The following is a 19,815-nucleotide window of genomic DNA, read 5'->3' as shown; positions in this document are numbered from 1 at the left end:
AGAGACACAGAAGGGATTGGGAGCAGAGGAAAGGAGGGCTTAGTCTGGGAAGGCTTCTTGGAGATGTGCCTTCAATAAGTCTTTGAAGTGGAGAAGAGGTAATGCCTGTCGGATGTATTGAGTGCCTTACTGTGTGCAGAGTACTGTACTAAGCTCTTGGGAGAGTACAGTACAACAACAAACAGACACACTCCCTGCCCACGATGAGCTTACAGTCTAAAGGAGACATAGCATTAGTTAGGTGGTGTGGTACTCGTAAATACCGGATACTCAGAGACCCAGACGTCCATGCAGGCCAGGGGTAACATGACTGGTTCATCACAGAAGAAGAGGAACTGAAATAAGGGGTGTGGCGTGTGTACACGGTGTGGTCAACTGAATTGATGGACTCTGAGTGCCAAGATTCCACAGCCATTAGACCACTCCTCTTCCATCTCCTGAGAGCTGGGTAGTTCAGGGGGCTACTTATAGCCACATAACACTCGTAAATCATGGAGGCCAGGAAAAGCCCTTCAGATCTTACAATGGTGAGGAAGAAGAAGCTCTGGACCCACACGCAAAGAAGGAGATGGACTCCCCTCTCAGGATGGAACCTGGAGAGTTTTCAGTACTTTACCAGTTTCGGCTCTGGGAGGGAGAGTCAAGTAGGGACATGTCCATTCCATTCCTAGCTTGGGAAGTGGCTAGTGAGTGGAAGGCAATCTGCTACAAGTCAAAACTCCCTTGTGCTGGGCAGCAGAGGCATGGGAGAGAGCTGAGGGCTGAGAGTCAAGTTAACGGCCTGGAAGACTGTGATAAAGCGCATTCGTATTTTTACCAAGAAAACTCTATGCATACACTACCAGAACGTTTGCAGATGGAGATGGGGAATTCTGGGACAGACGTGTCCAGGGAGTCGCTATAGGTCAGAGGTCAACAGCTTAAGACGAGATAACCTGAATGAAGGTGGTGTCTATTACAATAGATGTAGATGGGCCAAGGAGTCAGAAGATCTGGGTTATGATTCCAGATCTGTCAATCGCTTGCTCTGTGACCTTGGACAATTCATTTGACTTCTCTGTGCCTCATTGTCCTCTACTGTAAAATGAGGACTCAATCTCTGTTCTCTTTCCTACTTAGATTGTGAGCCCCATGTCAAACCTGACTATTCTGTATCTACCCCAGCGCTTAGTACACTACTTGGCACATAGGAAGGGCTGAACAGACACCCCAATTATTACCCCAGTACGTCAAACATTGTTTGAAATATAGTAAGTGCTTACGTGCCATCAAAAATGTCTCAAAGAAGGGGGGAGGGCTCTCCAGAGACTCTCTCAGTACAGAACTCTGCACACAGGCTCACGGTAAATACCACTGACTGGAGGATTGGGGATTCAGGAGGTATCTCTCGCTCTAGACTGTGAGCTTGTTTTGGGCAGGGAATGTGTCTGATTGTTTTTGCACTGTACTCTCCCAAACGCTTAGTACAGTGTTTTGCACATAGTAAACGCTCGATAAATACGACTGAATGAATGACGTCCTGTCAGAGAGGAAGGTGGTGGCCATCTTGGGCACAACGGCGGAGATGAAAGAGAACTGGCTGAGCCGGAGGTACCTGGGGGAGCGGAAGGGCTGTTAAGGTGAATGAGGATTATTGGGAAGATAAAGAAGAGGAAGGAGAAGAGGAAGAGGGCAGTTTGTGTTGAAGAAAAAGAGTCCTTATATAACAAAATCAGTGGTCCAGGTTTGATTCCAGTTCTCCTTCATGAACTTCTACTTAAGGGAGGAATCAAAAGTGTTTAAAGAAAGTACAGATCAGTGGGCTTCCTGTCTACTCTGTTCACTTTCCCCAGAGCACTGTAGCCTAAGTCCAGAAGAAATCTGATTTTCTAAGATGCTCAGGACCTATGTTAATTTCGATGATCAGATGATTAGATAAATGAATGAATAAAGGAATAAAACTGGATTTAGCCGTTTCCTTTCATTGTAACATCTGTGATGTTTTCTTGTTATTATAGGAAATTATATAACATGGTCACTGTTCCATCTACATTCATTATTAAACGTTCATGAAGAGAAACATCGTGGCCCAGTGAGAAGTAGCCTGGACTAGTGGAAAGAGCATCATCATCATCATCATCATCATCATCATCATCATCATCATCATCATCATCATAATAATAATAATAATAATAATAACAATAGCAATAATAAGGGACAGGGACTATGTCGGACCTGGTAACACAGAGCTTAGAACAGTACTTGACACCTCATAAGCGCTTGACAATTACCGTAATCATAATAATGGTGCGTATACTGAAGGCACGACCCCTCCAAGAGGCCTTCCTGAACTAAGCCCCACTTTTCCTCATCTCCCACTTCCTTCTGTGCCGCCCTGACCTGCTCCCTTTGCTCTTCCCCCCCTTCCCAGCCCATAGCATTTATGTACATATCCGTAATTGTATTCATTTGTATTGACGTCTGCCTCCCCGACTCTAGACTGTAAGCTCGTTGTAGGCAGGCAATGCGATTGCTTATTGTTGTATTGTTCTCTCCCAAGCACTTAGTACACTGGTCTGCACACAGTAAGTGCTCAATAAATATGAATGAATGAATGAATGAATGAATATTTGTTAAGCATTTACTATGTGCCAAGAACTGTTCTAAGCGCTGGGGTAGGTACAAAGTTATCAGGTTGTTTCACGCGGGGCTCACAGTTTTAATCCCCATTTTACAGATGAGGTAACAGAAGCACAGAGAAGTTAAGTAACTTGCCCAGAGTCACGCCGCTGACAAGTGGCAGAGCCGGGATTAGAACCCATGACCTCTGACTTCCAAGCCCCTGCCCTTTCCACTAAGCCACTCTGAGTCTGGGCCTAGCATGGGTCTAGGAGTAGGAGGAACTGGGTTCCAATAATCCTGGCTCTGCCAATTGCTTGCTGTGTGACCTTGAGCAAGTCAATTAACTTCTCTGTGCCTCAGTTACCTCACCTGGAAAATGGGAATTAAATGCCTGTTCTCCCTCCTAAATTAGACTAGGAACCCCATGTGGGAAAGAGACTTTGTCTGGCCTAATTAGCCTGTATCTGTACCAATGCTTAGAACAGTTTTTGACACAGAGTAGTGCTTAACAAATACCATAAAAAAATGGAAATCCCTGTACTGCACATAGTGCCTCTTGAATTTCCTAAAGACTTGTCATTCCACAGTGATTTCTCTTTCATCAATCATCATCATCAATGTAATTGAGCTCTTACTGTGTGCAAAACACTCACTGTAGTAAGCACTTGGGAGTAGAATATAGCTGTTATTGAGAGGAGTGTGAGAGAGCGAGAGTAAGGGAGAGAAAGGAAGAGAGATTCCTGTGTGCACTTCCACTCTGCTTAACCTGAGGGAACCTGAGACGATTGGCAGGGATAAGAAAGAGTAAAAGAGTCTAGGCAAACCATTTTGACTATACGGTCAACAACACCAACTCTCTCCTCGACCCTCTCCAGTCTGGCTTCCGGCCCCTACATTCCACGGAAACTGCCCTCTCAAAGGCCACCAATGACCTCCTGCTTGCCAAATCCAACGGCACATACTCTAGCCTAATCCTCCTCGACCTCTCAGCTGCCTTAGACACTGTGGACCACCCCCTTCTCCTCAACACGCTATCCAACCTTGGCTTCACAGACTCCGTCCTCTCCTGGTTCTCCTCTTATCTCTCCGGTGGTCGTTCATTCTCAGTCTCTTTTGCAGGCTCCTCCTCCCCTTCCCATCCCCTTATGTGGGGGTTCCCCAAGGTTCAGTTCTCGGTCCCCTTCTGTTCTCGATCTACACGCACTCCCTTGGTGACCTCATTCGCTCCCACGGCTTCAACTATCATCTCTACGCTGATGACACCCATCATCATCATCATCATCAATCGTATTTATTGAGCGCTTACTATGTGCAGAGCACTGTACTAAGCGCTTGGGAAGTACAAATTGGCAACACATAGAGACAGTCCCTACCCAACAGTGGGCTCACAGTCTAAAGGGGGGAGACAGAGAACAAAACCAAACATACCAACAAAATAAAATAAATAGGATAGATATGTACAAGTAAAATAAATAAATAAATAAATAGAGTAATAAATATGTACCATAATAAATATGTACAACCATAACCATTTGTTAAACGCTTACCATGTGCCAAGCACTGTTCTAAGTGCTGAGGGAGACACAAGTAATCAGGTTGTCTCACATGGGGCTTAGTCTTAATCCCCATTTTACAGCTGAGGCACAGAGAATAATAAAATAATAATAATAATAATAATGGCATTTATTAAGCGCTTACTATGTGCAAAGCACTGTTCTAAGCGCTGGGGTACATACAAGGTGATCAGGCTGTCCCACGTGGGAGTCACAAGCCCTTGCTCTTTCCACTAAGCTACGCTGCTTCAATTAATAATAATGATGGTATTTGTTAAGTGCTTACTATTCACTTACTAATTCCGGCTCTGCCAATTGTCTGCCGTGTGACCTCGTGCAAGTCACTTCACTTCTCTGGGCCTCAGTTCCCTCATCTGTAAAGTAGGGATTGAGGCTGAGAGGCTGTGCCCCACGTGGGACAGGGACTGTGTCCAACCTGATCTGCTTGTAGTCTCCCCGGCGCTTAGTACAGTGCCTGGCACATAGTTAAGCGCTTAACAAATGCCATTATCATTATTATTACTACTACTATTATTGCCATTACTACTACTACTATGACTAGTACTATTCATTCATTCATTCAATCGTATTTATTGAGCGCTTACTGTGTGCAGAGCACTGTATTAAGCGCTTGGGAAGTACAACTTGGCAACATACAGAGATAGTCCCTACCCAACAGCGGGCTCACAGTCTAGAAGGGGGAGACAGACAACAAAACAAAACATATTAACAAAATAAAATAAATAGAATAGTAAACATGTACAAGTGAGCCTAGGTGTGATTAAAACGCCCAGAAGAAGGACGTCTGTCCCCATAGTGTTGTACTCCTTCTCCATGGCTCTGCTCCAATGGGAAGTTAGATTAGGAAAGAAACAAACCAACACTAAAAAAAAATCAGTGGAAAAGGAAACAGTAGCAGGGGAAGGTGAGACTGGGTCCATTTGTTTTCGATTGGGAAGCTGAGTCTTGGGAGTACAGAGAATCCAAAATTATAACATTTGTGGTATTTGTTAGGCATTTTCCTTTTTGCTTTGCGGTGTTTGCTAAGAGCTTACTATGTGCCAGGTACTGTTCTAAGCGCTGGGGTAGTTGCATACTAATCAGGTTGGACAAAGCCCATGACCTACATGGGGCTCAAGTAATCACCCCCAATTTATAGGTGAGATGCTGAGGCACAGAGGAAGTGAAGGGATTTGCCCAAGGCCACACAGTGGACAGGTGGCAGAGCCAGGATTCGCAACCAGGTCTTTTGACTCTTTTATTCATTCAGTCATATTCATTGAGCACTCACTGTGTGCAGAGCACTCTACTAAGCGCTTGGAAAGTACAATTCAGTAGCAATGAGAGATAATTCCTGCCCACGACGTGTTCACAGTCTAGAAGAGGGGAGAGAGACATCAAAACAAGTAAACAGGCATCACTAGCATCAATATCAATGCATAGAATTATAGATATTAATACACATCAGAACAAGTAAACAGGCATTAATATAAATAAATAGAAATATAGATATGTATCTATATACACAAATGCTGTGGTGCGGGGGGCGGTGGGAGAGCAAAGTGGGTGAGTCGGGGCAATGAGGAGGGGAGAAGGAGCTGAGGAAAAGGGGGATTAGTTTGGGAAGGCCTTCTGGAGTAGGTGAGCCTTTAGTAGGGCTTTGAAGAGGAGCCGTGTGATTGTTCGGCGGATTTGAGGAGGGATGGCATTACAGGCCAGAGGTAGGACGTGTGCCAGGGAATGACGGCGGGACAGGCGAGAACAGGGCACTGTGAGAAGGTTAGTACCAGAGCAGCGAAGTGTGCAGGCTGGGATGTAGAAGGAGAGAAGAGTGGTGGGGTAGGAGGGGACAAGTTGATGGAGAGCTTTGAAGCCAATAGTGAGGAGTTTTTTCTTGATACGGAGGTTGATAGGCATCCACTGGAGATTTTTGAGGAGCGGGGTGAAGTGCCCAGAACGTTTCTGTAGAAAGATAATCCGGGAGCAGAGTGAAGTATAAACTGAAGCGGGGAGAGACAAGAGGTTGGGAGGTCAGAAAGGATGTTGATGCAGAAATCCAGTCGCGGCAGGATGAGTGCATTAACGTGGTAGCAGTTTGGATTGAGAGGAAAGAGGGCTTCTTGGCGATGTTCTAAAGGTGGGACCAGCAGGTTCTGGTGGCAGACTGGATATGTGGAGTGAACGAGAGACAGAGTCAAGGGTGACACCAAGGTTGCGGGCTTGTGAGACAAGAAAGATGCTAATGCCGTCCACAGTGACGGGAAAGTCAGGGAGAGGACAGGGTTTGGGAGGGAAGATAAGGAGCTCCGTCATGGACATGTTGAGTTTTAGGTGGCGGGAGAACATCCAGGTGGAGATGTCCTGAAGGCAGAAGGAGATGCAAGCCTGGAGGGAGGGAAAGAGAACATGGAAGGAGATATAGATTTTGGTGTCATCTGCGTAACAATGATAGTTGAAGGCATGGGAACAAATGACTTCACCAAGGAGTGAGTATAGATGGAAAATAGAAGGGGACCAAGAACTGAACCTTGAGGGGACCCCTGAAGTTAAGGGATGGGAGGAGGCAGAGGAGCTCGAGAGGTAGACTGAGAATGAACGGCCAGAGGGATGAGGAGAACCAGGAGAGGACAGAGTCAGTGAAGCCAAGGTTGGTTAATGTGTCGAGGAGAAGGGGATGGTCGACAGTTTCAGAGGCAGCTGAGAGGTAGAGGAGAATTAGGATAGAATAGAAGACATTGGATTTGGCAAGGAGGTCATTGGTGACCTTTGAAAGGGCGGTTTCAGCAGAGTGGAGGGGACGAAAACCAGATTGGAGGGGTTCCAGAAGAGAGTTGGAGTAGAGGAATTGGAGGCAGCGAGTGTGGACTACTTGCTCCAGGAGTTTGGAAAGGAAGGGTAGGAGGGAGATTTGGAGGTAAGTAACTGGAGGGGATTGTGGGGTCAAGGGCTTTTAAGGATGAGGGAGACGTGGGTATGTTTTAAGGCAGAGGGAAAGAAGCCACTGGAGAGTAAGCTGTTGAAGATGGCAGTTAAGGAGGGGAGGAGGGAAGGGGCGAGAGTTTTAATAAGGTGGGAGGGAATGGGGTCCGAATCACAGGTGGAGGGTGTGGCACTTGAGAGGAGGGAGATCTCCTCTGAGGATACTGCTGGGAAGGACGGGAAGGTAGAAGAGGGGGTCTAGAGGAGGGGGGACGGAAGACGGGGAAAGGTGACTGGGGATCTCAGAGCTGATGGTGTTAATTTTCCTAATGAAGTAGGTGGCCAGATCGTTGGGGATGAGGGATGCGGGAGAGGGAGAAACTGGGCTTGCAGATCTGGGCTCTACCCACTAGGTCAACTGCTGGAATAGATACAATGCACTGAGAAGGAACCCAGTTCCTGTTCCACATGGGGTTCCCAAGCATTTAGTACAGTCCTCTGCAAACAGTAATTGTTCAGTAAATGCCACGTATTGAATGATTCCCAATTTCAAGGGAGGGAGAACAAATATTAAATCCCCATTTTTACAGATGAGGATACTGAGAAGTAGCATGACCTAGAGAATCGAGCACAGGCCTGGGAGTCAAAAGGACCTGGGTTCTAATCCCAGCTCTGTCAAGTCTGTGTTGTGTGGCCTTGGGAAAGTTGTTCTGCCACTTGTCTGCTGTGTGACTTTGGGCACGTCGCTTAACTTCTCTGTGCATCTGTTCCTTCATCTTTAAAATGGGGATTAAGACTGTAAACCCAATGAGGGACAGGAATAGCATCCAAACCAATTTCCTTGCATCTACTCCAACACGTAGTACAGTGCTTGGTATGTATTAAGCACTTAACAAATAACACAATCATCATCATCACAGGGAAGCGAATGTACTTACCCAGGGTCGAAAAAAGACGAGTGTCAGAGCCTGATTTAGAACACGGGTACCCTGATTCCGAGTCTCATACTCTGGCCGCTAGGTCACGAGTTTTCTCAGGTTGCTCTGATGGGCAATAACAATAAGAATGAGAATGATGACATTGACCCTCATGACAGTGATACGGTCACGATGAACATTATCATGGCTATGATCGTTATCATTGTACTTATTGAGGATTTACGTATGGGCTAGGCACTGAGCTAAATACTCTGGTACCTATATGATGTTCAGAATGGGCATAATCCCTCAATCAACCAGTCAATCAGTGGTATTCATTGAGCGTTTACTATGGGTACATCACTCTATTGAGAGCTGGGGAAAATGCAGTAGAGTTAGTAGGCATAATCCTGCCTTCATGAAGTTTACATGAAGGGAGGTCAGACAGTAAAATGAATTAGAGAAGCAACGGAGAATAAAGATAAGAAGCAGCATAGCCTAGTGGATAAAACAGAGGCTTGGGTGTCAGAAGGACTTGGGTTCTAACACTGGCTATGCCACTTTCACTCATTCATTCATTCATTCAATCATATTTATTGAGCCTTTACTGTGTGCAGAGCACTGTACTAAGCGCTTGGGAAGTACACGTTGGCAACATATAGAGACGGTCCCTACCCAACAACGGGCTCACAGTCTAGAAAGGGGAGACAGACAACAACAAAAAATATATTAACAAAATAAAATAAATAGAATAGTAAATATTTTCAAGTAAAATAAATAGAGTAATAAATCTGTACAAACATATATACAGGTGCTGTGGGGAAGGGAAGGCGATAGGGCACGGGGGGATGGGGAGAGGGAAAGGAATGAGGGGGCTCACTCTGGGAAGACCACCTGGAGGAGGTGAACTCTCGAGTAGGGCTTCGAAGGGATGAGGAGAGCTAGCTTGGCGGATTTGCGGAGGCAGGGCATTCCAGGCCAGGGGGACGACGTGGGCCGGGGGTCAACGGCGGGACAGGCGAGAACGAGGCACAGTGAGGAAGTTAGCGGCAGAGGAGCAGAGGGTGCGGGCTGGGCTGTAGAAGGAGAGAAGGGAGGTGAGGTAGGAGGGGACGAGGTGATGGAGAGCCTTGAAGCCGAGAGTGAGAAGTGTTTCCTGATGGATAGGTTTACTGGTAGCCACTGGAGATTTGTGAGGAGGGGAATAACATGCCCAGAGCGTTTCTGCACAAAGATGATCCAGGCAGCGCCGTGAAGTATAGACTGAAGTTGGGAGAGACAGGAGGATGGGAGATCAGAGAGGAGGCTGATGCAGTAATCCAGTCAGGATAGGATGAGAGATTGAACCAGCAAGGTAGCGGTTTGGATGGGGAGGAAAGGTCGGGTCTTGGAGATGTTGCGGAGGTGGGACCGGCAAGTTTTGGTGACGGATTGGATGTGAACGAGGGGTGAACGAGAGAGCAGAGTCGAGGATGACAAGGTTTCAGGCTTGTGAGATGGGAATGATGGTAGTGGCGTCTACAGTGACAGAAAAGTCAGGGAGAGGGCAGGGTTTGGGAGGGAAGATAAGGAATTCAGTCCTGGACATAATGAGTTTTAGATGACGGGCAGACATTCAGATACAGATGTCTTGAAGGCAGGAGGAGACACGAGCCTGATGGGAGGGAGAGAGACTAGGGGCAGAGATGTAGATTTGGGTGTCATCAGGGTAGAGATGATAGTTGAAGCTTTGGGAGTAAATGAGTTCACCAAGGGAGTGAGTGTAGATAGAGAACAGGAGGGGACCAAAAACTGACCCTTGAGGAACCCCTACACTAAGGGGATTGGAGGGGGAGGAGGATCCCGCAAATGAGACTGAGAATGAACGCTCGGAGAGATAAGAGATGTCTGCTATGTGACCTTGGGCAAGTCACCTCACTTCTCTGTGCCTCAGTTACCTCAAATATAAAATGGCAATTAATACTGAGAGACTCATGTGGGACAGTGACTGTATCCAACCTGATTAGCTTGACAAATAATAAGTTCTCAGTACAGTGTACAAAGTAAGCTCTCAATAAATGTCATTGATTGATTGATTGATTGATTGATTAACAAATACCCTAAAATAATATTGTGCATGGGACATAGTAAACGCTTAACAAAACAATAGAAAAAGATACATGCATAAATGCTGTGGGTTTGGGGGTGGAGTATCAAACTCATATGGGTATGCACACAAATATATAGGTGATGCAGAAGGGAGGGAAAATAGGGTAAGAAGATGAGAAATCAGTCACGGAATACTAATTGGAGGGAATACCCAACTAATTTATCTTGTCATGCCGTCGGGATTTTTTCGGGTCATAGCTACACCACAGACACATCTTTCCCAGAACGCCCCACTATCCACCCTCAAACATTCTGGTAGTGCATCCATAGTTTTTATGGTAAAAATACGGAACTGGTTTACCATTGCCACCTTCCACGCAGTAAACTCGAGTCTGCCCTCGACCCTCTCCCATGACGCTACTGCCAGCATGGGTGAGTTTTGACTTGTAGCAGATTGCCTTCCACTCGCTACCCACTGCCCAAGATAGGAATGGAATGGGTAGGTCTCTGCTTGACTCTCCCTCCCGTAACCAAGCCTGGTAGAGTACTGGAAACTCTCTAGGTGTGACCCTGAGAGGGGGAGCTCATTTTGGGCAGTGAATACTTCTCTTTATTGTTGTATTGCACCTCCTAAGTGCTTAGTGCAGTGCTTTGCACACAGTATGCACTCAATAAATGATTGAATAAATCAAGTTGTAGGAAATACAAACATTGCAATTTTTCCAAAGACTTTCCTCCACCCCCCACAAAATCAACCTAAATGCATAAGAGAACAGCCCCAGACAACCAGGCTTCTGAACTCTTCCTTACACGTGTCATTAGATCCACACACACCCAGGGCAGGAAAGGCCTGGACACAAAGGACAAGAAATCTCCAGAGCAACTGCAGACTGAAATGCAATATGGGAAGGCCTGCAATGTCCAGGACCATATCTGCTTTCTATGCTCCCTACCTAAACTCAGTTTGGAGGCAACAGGACTCCAGAGAAAAAATGGGGTACACACACACACACACACACACACACACACACACACACACACACACAGACAGAGAGAGAGAGAGAGAGAGAAAGAGAGAGAGAGAGAAAGAGAGAGAGAGAGATAGGAGAGAGAGAGTCTTACTCTTGCAACTGGTCTCCTACTTCCCTGGGAGCAACCCCTTAAAGATATGGCAATGTCCCTTCTGTGTGATATACAGATGTGCAAGGCAGTTCCAATGGGAGGACACTTCACTACTTTGGTCTACACTGCTCTTAACACTGGACCCTAGAGATACCTCCATACCTCCCTCATCCACTGCCCTCGTCCCCGGCCAAATTTCAGGTCTGTAGGGTTGGTACTCCTGAGTCCAAAGATATCTATCACTTATGTAGAGTGGAAATAAGTCAGTTTCTACTACGAAGCCTGCATTTTCATTTCTCCAATCTGTATGCTTTACTCTCAAGGCAAGTTACTCCCTGCACCTATTGTCTCATTACTGACATCCATCTCATAATCAAGTCCCCATAATTCAGTTTCTCAGAAAAGGATGAGATAGACAGTAACAATCCCTGATTGCATCCTGCCTAACGCCACCTGCCTGGCTTCCCCGCAGGCTATTGTCAGCCACAGAAGAATCCCTTCTTTGGAGACTAAGAATATAGAGGATGACACTGAATACAGGACTGTGGCTACAGGAAGGTTTGCCCCATCTATACAATTAAGGGCCCAGGGTCTTCTCAGGCTCACAGTCGAGTCAAACAGAACCAGTGCCCTGCACAGAGCCTCAAGCCCCATTTCCAGAACCAGCTTCTGGGTCAACTGTGGAATCCTCTTCCTCACTGTTCTCCTCAGGTACCCATCTCAACATCTCAATTCACCACACACACTCTCTCTCTCACCAAAAGCAAAACAAAAAAACCCCAAACCCAACGCCTTGCCTTTAAGACGTAGCAGTACAGCCCAGGGCTGTACGTTAATGGTGGGGCAGGTCTGAGAATTGACCTGACAGCCCAAACGGTGGAGGGATGGTCGACCCTACTAATACCACTATTCTAATGTTAGAAGTAATCAGTTCATATAATGTTAGTAGTGGGAGAGTAGTCTATGTTCCACAATGGGCTCACAATCTAATAGGAATACATCAGTTAATCATTAGTATTAATTGAACACTTACTGTGTGCAGGGCACTGTAGTAAGCTCTTGGGAAAGTACACTAGAACATGGTATAATAATAAAAATAATGGTAGTTGTGGTATTTATGAAACGGCCATTATTTTCCAAGCTCTGTACTAAGTTTGATCAGGTCAGATATAGTTCCTGTGCCATATGAGTCTCATGGACAGCGCTTAGAACAGTGCTTTGCACATAGTAAGTGCTTAATAAATGCCATCATAATCATGGACAAATTTGGAAGGAGAACAGATGTGACGTAGTGGTAAAACCACGGGCCTGGGAGTCAGAAAGACCTGAGCTCTAATCCCAGATCCTCCAGCTGTCTACTGTGTGAGCTTGGGTACGTCACTTCACTTCTCTGTGTCTCAGTTACCACATCTGTAAAATAGGGATTAAGAATGTGAGTCTCATGTGGGGCAGGGGCTGTGTCCAGCCCAATTTGCTTGTACCCACCTCAGCACTTAGTACATTGCCTCGAACGTAGTAAGCACTTGACAAATATTATAGTTATTACTGTTGAGAACAGTCTCACTTGCTTATCAATCAATCAATAAATCAATGGTATTTATGCATGTAAAATATAATGCTAAGTGCTTACTGTTTTACAACTGCAACCTCGCATTAAAGTTCAACCTGGTGTTTAAGCACCGCAATTGATGCTCCAGAAATTCTCCCCAAGATCCGGAGCAATGTTGTTTTATCCAAAGTAATACTGTCTTATAGAAAACGCATTTTGGATAAAAAGCATTTAGCCATAGAGAGGGTGTAAGGCTGGGATCTGTGACCTTTGGGCATTTTATATTCAACCCCCCTTCAACCACACAGCACTTACGTACATATCTGCAAATTCTATATTATAAATTACTTATTTATTTATATTAATGCCTGTCTCCCTTTCTAGACTGTAAGCTCGTTATAGGCAGGGAACATGTCTACTAACTCAGTTGTATAGTACAGTGCTCTGCACAATGTAAGTGCTCAATAAGTACCATTGATCGGTTAATTGATTGATCCCAGATTCTAAGAGGTGGTAAGACTCAAGGGACCCAGGTGGTTCAGTCTTCATCATCATCATCATCAATCGTATTTACTGAGTGCTTACTGTGTTCAGAGCACTGTACTAAGCGCTTGGGAAGTACAAATTGGCAACATATAGAGACAGTCCCTACCCAACAGTGGGCTCACAGTCTAAAAGCGGGAGACAGAGAACAAAACCAAACATACTAACAAAATAAAATAAATAGAATAGATATGTACAAGTAAAATGAATAAATAAATAAATAGAGTAATAAATATGTACAAACATATTTACATCTATACAGGTGCTGTGGGGAAGGGAAGGAGGTAAGATGGGGGGATGGAGAGGGGGACGAGGGGGAGAGGAAGGAAGGGGCTCAGTCTGGGAAGGCCTCCTGGAGGAGGTGAGCTCTCAGTAGGGCCTTGAAGGGAGGAAGAGGGCTAGCTTGGCGGATGGGCAGAGGGAGGGCATTCCAGGCCCGGGGGTCGATGGCGGGACAGGCGAGAACGAGGTACGGTGAGGAGATTAGCAGCAGAGGTGCGGAGGGTGTTGGCTGGGCTGTAGAAGGAGAGAAGGGAGGTGAGGTAGGTGGCGGCGAGGTGTTGGACAGCCTTGAAGCCCAGGGTGAGGAGTTTCTGCCTGATGCGCAGATTGATTGGTAGCCACTGGAGATTTTTGAGGAGGGGAGTAATATGCCCAGAGCGTTTCTGGACAAAGATAATCCGGGCAGCAGCATGAAGTATGGATTGAAGTGGGGAGAGACACGAGGATGGGAGATCAGAGAGAAGGCTGATGCAGTAGTCCAGACGGGATAGGATGAGAGCTTGAATGAGCAGGGTAGCGGTATGGCTGGAGAGGAAAGGGCGGATCTTGGCAATGTTGCGGAGCTGAGACCGGCAGGTTTTGGTGACGGCCTGGATGTGAACCAGGATGTGAACCTGCTCTTCTAAATCAGGCAGAACCTAATCCTGTTTTAAAATATCTCCTGGGACCTAGACTGTATAAACCCGCTCCTAACCTGAGCCACATTCAAGAAATTGTTTCTGATGGCTCTACCCAATTATCCTAGATACAACATAGGCGACTTACTGTTTTCTTCCTTTTGGATGGCTCAGGCTGCCCTCATAACAGTTTTTTTCAGTGTAGTAGTAGGAGGAGGAATAGTATTTATTAGGCATCAAATATGTGCAAAGCAATATATTTTGCATGGGGGAAAAAAGACATAGCAACAGTCAGCAGTCCTGTCTAAATACTCCCAAATTCAGAAACTTTCCCCATAAAACCCCTCCATCTTCCATCCGTCTAATGATTTAGGCTGATCTTCTTGACACTCTCGATAGAATATGGCATCCTTCGTAAAGGAAAACAGCCTGATACTGAGAGCAATCCCCTAGTACTGTCTTCCCTAAGCATTAAATGCTTTAGAGAAAGGTCCCCAGTTCATCCACGACTGAAATGAGAATGGGTAACATTATTTATTACCATGACCTGAGCTCGACACTCCTGTTTCCTCCCTCTTTCCTATATCATTCCTCGTCCCTGGTGCTCTCTCAGTAATAAGAATAACGATGGTATTTGATAGCTTTAATTGGTACCAGGCACGTAGATAAATGGGGATGAAACAATACAATCTTATCAGAGGTAATCCCAGTCTCTTCAAATCCACTTGAACACACCTCTCCACCTGCTATCCGACTTTGGCTTCACAGACTCCGTCCTCTCCTGGTTCTCCTCTTATCTCTCCGGTCGTTCATTCTCAGTCTCTTTTGCAGGCTCCTCCTCCCCCTCCCATCCCCTTACTGTGGGGGTTCCCCAAGGTTCAGTGCTTGGTCCCCTTCTGTTCCTGATCTACACGCACTCCCTTGGTGACCTCATTCGCTCCCACGGCTTCAACTATCATCTCTACGTTGATGACACCCAGATCTACATCTCTGACCCTGCTCTCTCCCCCTCTCTCCAGGCTCGCATCTCCGCCTGCCTTCAGGACATCTCCATCTGGATGTCTACCCGCCACCTAAAGCTCAACATGTCGAAGACTGAATTCCTTGTCTTCCCTCCCAAACCTTGCCCTCTCCCTGACTTTCCCATCTCTGTTGACGGCACTACCATCCTTCCCGTCTCACAAGCCCGCAACCTTGGTGTAATCCTCGACTCCGCTGTCATTAACCCCTCACATCCAAGCCGTGACCAAAACCTGCTGGTCTCAGCTCCGCAACATTGCCAAGATCCGCCCTTTCCTCTCCATCCATACCGCTACCCTGCTCATTCAAGTTCTAATCCTATCCCGTCTGGACAACTGCATCAGCCTTCTCTCTGATCTCCCATCGTCGTGTCTCTCCCCACTTCAATCCATACTTCATGCTGCTGCCCGGATTGTCTTTGTCCAGAAACGCTCTGGGCATGTTAATCCCCTCCTCAAAAACCTCCAGTGGCTACCAATCAATCTGCGCATGAGGCAGAAACTCCTCACCCTGGGTTTCAAGGCTCTCCATCACCTCGCCCCCTCCTACCTCACCTCCCTTCTCTCCTTCTACAGCCCAGTCCGCACCCTCCGCTCCTCTGCCACTAATTTCCTCACCGTACCTCGTTCTCGCCTGTCCCGCCATCGACCCCCGGCCCACGTCATCCCCCGGGCCTGGAATGCCCTCCCTCTGCCCATCCGCCAAGCTAGCCCTCTTCCTCCCTTCAAGGCCTTACTGAGAGCTCACCTCCTCCAGGAGGCCTTCCCAGACTGAGCCCCTTCCTTCCTCTCCCCCTCGTCCCCCTCTCCAACCCCCTCATCTTACCTCCTTCCCTTCCCCACAGCACCTGTATATATGTATATATGTTTGTACATATTTATTACTCTATTTATTTATTTATTAATTTTACTTGTACATATCTATTCTATTTATTTTATTTTGTTAGTATGTTTGATTTTGTTCTCTGTCTCCCGCTTTTAGGCTGTGAGCCCACTATTGGGTAGGGACTGTCTCTATATGTTGCCAACTTGTACTTCCCAAGCACTTAGTACAGTGCTCTCCACACAGTAAGCGCTCAATAAATACGATTGATGATGATGATGATATGATTACCTTGAATTTACCTCAGTGGTAGCGTTTCACAAATACTACATGGTTGTAAGGAGATTCTTTGACAAGAGTACAGTGAAGGAGCAGATATGTAATGGAAAAAAGGACCGTTCCATAAGAGGGAGAACATTGGTGTTGGGGCCTACGAGCATAAGGTTGGAAAGGATGATGTGTTGAGCTTCTAAGACAAAGCAGAAATGTCCCGGTTGAATGAGGCTAGCAAGAAATTGTGCTTTTCAGGGATAAAACCTGTGTCAAGACTGAACTCCTTATCTTCCCTGCCAAACCCTGCCCTCTCCCTGACTTTCTTGTCACTGTAAACAGCACTACCATCTTTCTCGACTCACAAGCCCACAACCTTGGTGTCATCCTCGACTCCACTCTCTCGTTCACTCCTCGTATCCAATCCGTCATCAAAACCTGCCGGTCTCACCTCCACAAAATCGCCAAGATCCGCCATTTCCTTTCCATCCAAACCGCTACCTTGCTGGTTCAGTCTCTCATCCTATCCCGACTGGATTACTGCATCGGCCTCCTCTCTGATCTCCCATCCTCCGGTCTCTCCCCACTTCAGTCTACATTTCACGCTGCTGCCCAGATAATCTTTGTGCAGAAACGCGCTGGGCATGTTACTCTGCTCCTCAAAATTCTCCAGTGGCTACCAATCAAACTACGCATCAAGCAAAAACTCCTCAAGGCTCTCCATTACCTCACCTCTTCCTACCTTACCTCCCTTCTCTCCTTCTACAGCCCAGGCTGCACCCTCCGCTCCTCTGCCACTAACCTCCTCACTGTGCCTCGTTCTCACCTATCCCGCCATCGACCCCTGACCCACGTCTTCCCCCTGGCCTGGAATGCCCTTCTTCTGCACATCCGCACATCCGCACATCCGCCAAGCTCTCTTCCTCCCTTCAACGCCCTACTTAGAGCTCACAACCACCAGGAGGCCTTCCCAGACTAAGCCCCCTTTTTCCTCTCCTCCTCCCCATCCCCCAGGCCCTACCTCCTTCCCCTCCCCACAGCACTGTATATATGTTTGTACAGATTTATTACTCTATTTTATTTGTACATATTTACTATTCTACTCATTTTGTTAATGGTGTGCATCTAGATTTACTTCTATTTATTATGATGACTTGACACCTGTCCTCATGGTTTGTTTTGGTGTCTGTCGCCCCCTTCTAGACAGTGAGCCCGTTTTTGTGTAGGCACCGTCTCTATATGTTGCCAACTTGCACTTCCCAAGCGCTTAGTACAGTGCTCTGCACACAGTAAGCGTTCAATAAATACGATTGAATGAATGAATGAATGGAAAACCATTTGCAAGACTGAGGAGGAGACGCGGAAGAGCAATGGGCAGAGAAGGTAACCATACTTCAGGAAACAACTTCGTCGTTAAGTGACATTTCCACAACATGCCCATCCCCAGACTTCTTTTTGCCCTCATCGCGCTTGTATTCCTGGTGGCGCTTCTCGGCAACGCCACTATGACCTTTCTCATCTGACTGGACCCCAGACTCAATATTCCCATGTACTTCCTGCTCATCCAGCTCTCCTTCATGGATCTGCTGTACATTTCTGTCTTCATTCCCAAGATGGCAGCCAATATCCTGTCAGGGAACAGCTCCATTTCCTTCATTGGTTGTGGGATCCAGCTCTTTCTCTTCATAACACTGGTGACCGCTGAGTTTCCTCCCCTGACCATCATGGCTTTTGACCGTTGCATTCCCCTCAGCGGTATCCAGCTCTCATTCGTTCTAAGGTCTGTGGGCTGATGGTGGCTGGGTCCTTGCTGGGATCCCTGCTGAATTCTTCGATTCACTGTACCTACACTCTGAATCTCCCCTTCTGTTCCTCTTGGGAAATCCACCGCTTCTTCTGTGAGATTCCCACCCTCCTGGATCTAGTCTGTCACGACACTGCCATCTATGAAAACGGTCTATTTCTTCGTGGCGTATTGTTTCTTCTCCCCCAAGTCTCCATCACCATAGACCCCACGGGAAAAGCATCCAAACCGTCCTGGGGAAGAGATCAAGCAGGGGGTTATGAAAAGCCCTGATCACCTGCTTCTCGCATATACTTGTGGCCTGCCTCATCTATGGAGCTGCTATATTAAAGTACCTTACACTCTGTCTCAGGACCTTACTCACTTCCATTCTCAACCCTCTGCTCTATAGCCTCTGAAACCGAGAGGTTGTAGCCCTCAAGAAAGTTCTGGGACGATGAGGATTTCCATCGAGGCTTCTTGTTCATGGAAGAAAAGACAAGTGCACATTAATATTTTGGGTTTTGTATTTTTTTGTTTGAGACTCCAATTTTTAAAATGTGTTTACTAAGAGTTTACTATGTCGCAGACACTGTACTAAGTGCTGGGGTAGATACAAGCGAAACAGGTTAGACACAGTCCAAGTACCACTTGGGGCTCACAGTGCTAATCCCCATTTTACAGATGAAGTAATTGAGGAACAGAGAAGTAAAGTGACTTTCTCAAGGTCATGCAGCAGACACGTCGCAGAGCTCGAATTAAAACCCAGGTCTTCCTGCCTCCCAGGCTTTACCCACTAGGCCACATTTCTTGGTTGCAGCAGGAAGACTCAAGTTGAGACACGAGGAAGAACTTCAGGGTTAAATGGTTTTCAGTCATATCGGGATAATTTATCCTTCTCCACACTTGACACCTGACTTCAGGTAAGTACTGTGATAAACAAGAGTGATTCCATCTTGTAATGCAGAAGCCATTTCCTCAGAGACTGCTCTTTGTTCCTGTGAGCAACAAGGTCAAATGAGGAATTGGAGGAGAAACCGAATTATCTTTCTGAGAAGATTGAGGACGACTTGATTGGCTGAGGAGAAACAGAATGATCTTGCAGAAGAGTTTGAGGGGGATCTAAATTGTCCTGCTGTTGGACAGATGGATGGCAGCTGGATAGGCCTGCGGGGTAGGCGCCAGGGGCTGTGAGGTAACCATCGCCCTGTTTTTTTCCCCAGGAAGCGAGCTTCAGACAGCAGGCAATCAGAACAGCGAATCAGGACCCACGCTGCAACTGGCCCTCAAAACAAATGATAAAAAGGGGAAAGAATTGGTCCTGCAGGTCGCGGCTAAACCACCTAAGAAATGCATTGAGACCCTGTGGGAAGAGTGCCCTATCTGTGAATTCGCCCCCTCTCTCCACCTAAGCAACCCACAGCAAGGACACAGAACTGCTACACTACAAGGTTGCGGAACGGAAACTCTCCCAATCAGATAGACATCCTGGGAATACGGGGAAGGCTAACCGGTACGAGGGCGCTTCGTATATAAGAGGCACTGCTGCTATATATACTTGTAGACGTTTAGACCGAGCCCTACAGAGCCTGCCCTGCTGATTAGGACTCGCACCACCTCCTTCTCTTGCTTGTTGCGTTGCTATATGAGTACACCCAATAAAGAGGCAGAACTGATTACCCTGGCTCAATGTCTGGTCTTTGGCTCGTCGTCACCCAATCGAAACAAC

The 19,815-nt window shown here is 46.7% G+C and overlaps 2 non-coding genes across 2 annotated transcripts; one reads left to right on the top strand and one right to left on the bottom strand.

Moving 5' to 3' along the window:
* The first annotated feature begins 575 nt into the window (after positions 1 to 575).
* On the top strand, positions 576 to 713 carry LOC119921935. Its single transcript, XR_005448608.1, has one exon. It is a non-coding gene; the product is annotated as a small nucleolar RNA SNORA7 (small nucleolar RNA).
* Positions 714 to 10,520: 9,807 nt separating this feature from the next.
* On the bottom strand, positions 10,521 to 10,658 carry LOC119921942. Its single transcript, XR_005448615.1, has one exon. It is a non-coding gene; the product is annotated as a small nucleolar RNA SNORA7 (small nucleolar RNA).
* Positions 10,659 to 19,815: the final 9,157 nt, after the last annotated feature.

The sequence above is a fragment of the Tachyglossus aculeatus genome, unplaced genomic scaffold, assembly GCF_015852505.1.
Source record: "Tachyglossus aculeatus isolate mTacAcu1 unplaced genomic scaffold, mTacAcu1.pri SUPER_32, whole genome shotgun sequence".
NCBI lineage: Eukaryota > Metazoa > Chordata > Mammalia > Monotremata > Tachyglossidae > Tachyglossus > Tachyglossus aculeatus.
Note: the sequence above shows the minus strand (reverse complement) of the source record. Positions and strands in the feature narration are given on the sequence as shown.